The sequence below is a fragment of the Chenopodium quinoa genome, unplaced genomic scaffold (genome assembly GCF_001683475.1).
Source record: "Chenopodium quinoa cultivar QQ74 unplaced genomic scaffold, ASM168347v1, whole genome shotgun sequence".
Taxonomy (NCBI): Eukaryota; Viridiplantae; Streptophyta; class Magnoliopsida; order Caryophyllales; family Amaranthaceae; genus Chenopodium; species Chenopodium quinoa.
In genome coordinates, this window is record NW_018742951.1 from 5,462,505 (window position 1) to 5,468,995 (window position 6,491).

Below are 6,491 nucleotides of genomic sequence, written 5' to 3' on the forward strand. Positions count from 1 at the left end.
ACAAGGGAACAAAGAAGAGAAGAATCCAAGAAGAAACGTAGCAGCCCAACAGCCGAACTCGAGCCCGATCGGGCAAGCACCTAGACAGATTCTAGGTTGCTCTAGCGCCCGGTGGGGCGGAGCCGGCCCGATCGGGCGAACACTCTTGATTTCCAAGCGTCCTTTCGCGCCCAGTCAGCCCGCTCGGTCGGGCGACGGAACTTAGAACTTACGACCCTTCTCGCGCCCGATCGGGCGCCCGGGTCAGGCTACTTTGGATTCCTTCCTTCCTTTATTTCAACAATCCAAAACACATCCAAAAAATACCAAATTATAGTATATGTAATCAATAATATTAGTGTTTAATCACAATTATGCTTCAAAACTTACCAAATTATATATGTATTGTATTTAATTCACCATTGATAAGATTTGATATTCTCAAAGATCATTTTAAGCCGATTATTTAGCAATTATACATCCATTTAAAATAATATTATATCAAATTAATTATTCGTTATCAATTCATATGTACGGAGTATATTGGGTTTGTGATCTAAAGGGATGTTTTCGATTTTTTATTATGTATCACCATTGATGAGCTTTGAATATCTCAAGTAAAAGATTTGAATTGGTGGTAAGAAAAAAAAAATTCGACAATGCAATGTAGTTGGTTATTTATTTATTTTTTTTAATTAAAACAAAAATAATAATAAAAAAAAGGTTTTTTGACTTTTATCAACAAGACAAAACACGAAATTGTTTTTTGCCACAAACTTTTAAAAGTTTTATTTTACCACCAACTAAAAATCAAAAAATTGTTTTTCACCACCAGTCGTCAAAGGAACAGTTTAATTTAAGGGTTTTATAAAAAAAAAGTACTCGATATTCATGCCAAAAACATGTTCTTTAGAGGTTTCGGGGGTCATTTTGGCCCTTTCAGTCTGATTTGAGGTCATAATTGACTAAAAATTATCAAAAATGTCTCGTTTTGTGTGGGTCACGCAAGGCAAAATAAGGTATCTATGATTATTTTTAGTAAATTCTGACCTCAAATCGATCCCAAAGAACCAAATTGACCCCAAAAACATTAAAGAATATGTTTTTGACGTAAAAATCGAAGAATTTTTTTAATTCCGTTTGATTTAATAGTTATTTTGACAACAGGTGTTGAAAAACAATTTTTAGATTTTCTGTTGGTGGTAAAATAAAACTTTTAATAGTTTGGTGGTAAAAAACAATTTCTTGTTTTTTCTTGGTGGTAAAATTAAAAAAGAAAAAAGGAAAAAGACGAAACATGATAAGGATTGATGACTTAACCAAGGCTATCTTTTCCTTCCTGCATATAAATCAATTCCCTTAACTTCAGTGATTGATACATCACTTTCCTTTAACTTTAGTAATTGATTTCTATTAGCAATAAAGTATATCTTTTAGGGGTCGTTTGGTTCGCAGGGGGTAATTGGAATGGAATGAACAAAGAGAAAAGAAAAGAATGGAATGAAAATACCTCATATTTGCTATGTTGTTTGTTTAAAAAACAAAGGGAAACAAATTCCATTAGTCCCACCACCACACAACCACCTAATTCATTAACTTTCCACCTTTTTCAGCCACCACCCATCCACCAAACCACTCACCGCACCTCCCCCACCATTCGCCACCCTACGCCAGCCCTCCCCCACCCCTACCGGCCCAGCGCAGCTCATCCGTCCCCCAAAAAACCTCCCTTAGCCGAGAAAAACCTTAGAATCTAGTCTCACTCCCCGTAAAACCTATCGGACAACCCTCCCCCACCCTCAAAACCCTAGCGCCTAGGGTTTCGATGGTGGGGGAGGGCTAGTCGGCCGTTTTACAGTGAGGAGATGGGTTTTTTTTTATAGGTTTTTCGATGGTGATTTTCAAGAGTGAGGATGGCCAACAAAGGGAGGAGAGGTGCGGTGAGGGGTGGGGGAGAGGCGGCGAGTGGTGACGTGGCTGGCTGTGGTGTAGTGGTGTGACTTTTCGGTGATTTGGGTAGGTAGGAGGGTGGTGGTATGGTGGTGTAGTGGTGGCTAAGGAATGAGAATGGAAATACCTAGGAGGGGGTGGGGAATCAACTTAGAAGGATTTAGGGGAATGAAGACGGTAAAGAGAATGGGGAAAGGCGTAACAGACAACAGCAAAGGGAATCAAGGCAGTTGATTCCCATTCCCTTTGATGAATACCCCCAACCAAACGGCCCCTTACTTTATTCTCCTAATTTGTAACTCTTAGTCGGTACAATTGTATTACCATAAATTTGTGTATTATCAACAATGAAATACATATAACTTCTCTTATACTCTCTTTACAAAACAAACGTAGAAGTTAGTTTCCTTGAAAATGGGTGATATATTTGACTAAATATATCTTTAAATATCAAAATGATTTGTTAAAAATTTTAACATATTAACATAGTGATATATTTGACTAAATCTATTCTAATTATTTTTGCCAAAAATAATTTATATTATAACATATTAACAAATATTAATTTTTTTGCCAAATTTATATTTTTAATATTTAAATTTTAAAAATATTTAGTTATATATATAAATTTGGATTTTTATTTTTTTTACCAATTTCACGTATATTCAGATATACAAATACATACATCATGTAAACCTGTTAAAAAAAATGGATAGAGAGTTATTTTGATATACCGTTATATATATATATATATATATATATATATATATATATATATATATATATATATATATATATATATATATATATACGGGGAGGTTCCGCTAAAAACAGAGATTATGGTGAAAACTAAAAACAAGCAATCTTAGCCATTCATTACTAGCACAAAAGAGCAGACGGTTCTAAAGCCCTAAGATCATTCCAACCTTACATATAATCAATTCAACCGTTTTAAAGGTCTTTTTTTTTTTTTGACAAACGCAACGTTTTAAAGGTCACTACATGCTAAAATAAGGTAACTTTATCTAAATTGACGATATTTACATAGAGTCACTATATATAAAAATAACGTAACTATATACAAAAATAGGGTAGCTATATCAATTTTTACCGTATTTACATTAAGGTCAGTATATACAAAAATAGGGTAACTATTTCAATTTTGACCATATTTACATAGAGGTCACTATATACAAAAATAGGGTAACTTTAACAATTTTTACAACATTTACATTAAGGTCACTATATACAAAAATAAAGTAACTATATCGACTGAGTTTTTGACACCATTTACATAAAGGTCACTATATACAAAAATAAAAGTCACTATATATAAAAATAAGGTGACTGAAACAAAATTTACAACATTTCCATAATTCTAAGGTCATTATATCGAAAATAAGGTAACTGTATATAAACTTCGGGTAATTATATCAATTTGACACCATTTACCCAGAGGTCAATAAATATAAAAATAAGTATTAAAAAAGTCTATGTAGGATTCGAACCTACATCCCGTGATTACACGGTGCTCGACCAATTGAGCTAATAGGCTTTTAACACGCCAAAAATCACGCCCACATAAAAAACTAAGATCGATAAAGGGTGAAATAAAATCATCATTTGTGAACATTTAATTTTGCTCAAGTTGACTAATCGAGGCCTTGTAAAATTAGATTCAGAGTGTTGTACTGCTATGCATGATGGATTGGAGTATATAATGCATCATTTTCCACTGGATTTAGATAGTGTACTCAAACAAAATACAAAGTCTTAATACCATTCAAGTAATCAAGAGATATGAAAAATCTGATCAATAAAAGTAAAGCTAAGAACAAAGATGCAAAACAAAGTCCTAGCTCTATCTTAGTAAACACGCTGGCCAAAAAAAAAAAAACAAAATTCAAACAGAATAGCACATTACATAAACTTGGAAGTTGGACCGCTTAGACAATACAAGTATATGGAAATTCATACTCTAACTGAGAATTCATCATATGCAGACTCCTGAATATGAGAGTAACATACTTCCTGAATCCCGACTTAAGTTTATGTGGATCGAACATAACTGAAGAGGTATGAAGGCAAGGTAGAGCACCAAAACATAAATTCAGATCATAACATAGACCCAAAAGTTTAACAGGCCAAGATACTAATATAACAAGGACTGGTACAAAACTGAACATGTAAAAAATCATGAAAATCAAAGTCAAATTACCATCTTGTCATTAATGTATCGAGTAGCATAACCAACACCAGATTTTCTATGCTGACCAGTCCAGAAAATTTCACCACCTAGAGAGATCTTTGGGGTCACACTCTGCATCCCACCAGTCAAAGGAAAAGAAAATCACACCAGTAATCAAAGTTCAACATCAGCGAGTACAGCTGAATCAACCAAATCATACCTCCACTGACAAACCTCTTAATTGTCCCTTATATACCAACATAAAATACTGGTTTTTGAGGTCTCACCTAGCTACATCCATTACAGAATACATACATTTAGATTAAGTACTTTGAAATGCAGACTTTCATCCAGATTTCATCCAGATAACCTCATATTACACTAGAACTCTAAGCTCACTCTAAGACAACTCTGCTCCTGAATCTCAATGTTGATCGTGTTCTAAGCAGAGGTTTTCCTTTTCTTAGTACTCATTCTCTGTGTACAAAGCAGAGCTAATTTATGTCTCCAAACTCTCACTAATTCACTCACAAATCCACTAAAAACACTTCATATTACTCAAAATTCGAATTAACTACTCCAAACTCTCACTAATTCACTCACAAATCCACTAAAAACATTTCAAATTACACAAAATTCGAATTAACTACTCCAAACTCTCCCGAATTCACTCACAAATCCACTAAAAACACTTCAATTACTCAAAATTCGAATTAACTACTCCAAACTCTCCCGAATTCACTCACAAATCCACTAAAAACACTTCAAATTACTCAAAATTCGAATCAACTACTCCAAACTCTCACTAATTCACTCACAAAACCACTAAAAACACTTCAAATTACTCAAAATTCGAATTAACTACTCCAAACTGTCACTAATTCCCTCACAAATCCACTAAAAACACTTCAAATTACTCAAAATTCGACTACATTAAACGTAATTCCTTTTTTCGATTCTACCTCTCATTCAATGAGAAAATCAATTCAAAGTTCCAGCAAATTCCACAATATACATAACATAACAACAACACAGATCAGACATGCACCGAAAACCTAATTTTCCAAATATCAAAAAACCAAAATAATTAAAAATATCAGATCGAACTACAAAAATACCTTAGCCGCTTCTCCTGAAAGTCGAATCCACCAAAACTCGCCGCCTTCCTCCTTCCGCCGCATTTAGAGAGAGAACGAAGAAAGAGAAACACGCAGTAGAGAGAGAAAACAAAGAAGCTGGTTGAAGTGAGAGAAAGTACGAAAGAAAAGAGAGAAGAGATAGGAGAGAGAAAATAACCTGGAAATTAAAGAGGAGAGAGAAATTCAGAGATGTCTGAAAATAAGAGGAAAGAAATCTGAGCCATACAATTTGATGAACGGCTCAGATTAAACGTTTTCAGTTTTTACTTTAACACTTGTTTTTACATGATCCTATTCCTATATATATATATATATATATATATATATATATATATATATATATATATATATATATATATGAATATATATATAATTCAATACCAAAAATAAAGCGAACTTTCAAAGAAAGAGGAATAATTTTTATCAATGTTTTAAATGATCTTATGTAATAAATATTATCTAGTACCACTCAAGATATTATTGGGTATCTTCACCGAAAAAAAATTATTATTTGGGTATCCTCAACTAATAATATTGTGTGTATAAAGAATACAAAATACATTTAGAGTATGTTCTGTTCACCTTATTTTCACTTATTTCAGGGGTAATAAGTTCTGATAAATTTAGATAAGTTTAGTGAAGTTCAGATAAATTCAAATAAGTTTAGTTCAGGTTTAATAAATTCTGATAAGGGTTACCCAAGTACAAATTATAACTAAAATAAGTTTTAATAAGATCTAATAAGTTCAGATAAGTTCAAATCAGGTAAATAGAATACACCCCTTAATGTATGTTAATAAATAATTTTTAAGTCAAAAATTCATGGAAAGGTTGTAAATTTGAATAAATGAACTTATGCTAGAATGTGTAATTTGTAATATTCAAATGGAATGTTCTCATGAATATATAGGTAGCCTCAAAAATAGGGGTTTAATTAAAATGGGACCTCCTAGTTAAATGGAATGTATAATTATTTAAATGGGACCTCCCAATTAGTATATACGAATGAAGTATGTAGGTAGCTTCATATGGTCTAATTAAAATCAATATACAACACAACAGTGTATATTGAAACCATTTGTAATTTCCTTACAAACATATAGTTATATATGTTTTGTGTTTTTTTTAGAAAAATAAGAGTATTATATATTATTTTCACTTATTTCAAGTCTAATATGTTAAATTAAGTAAGTTCATATAAGTTCAGTTCAGAAAAAATAATTTCAAATAAGTTC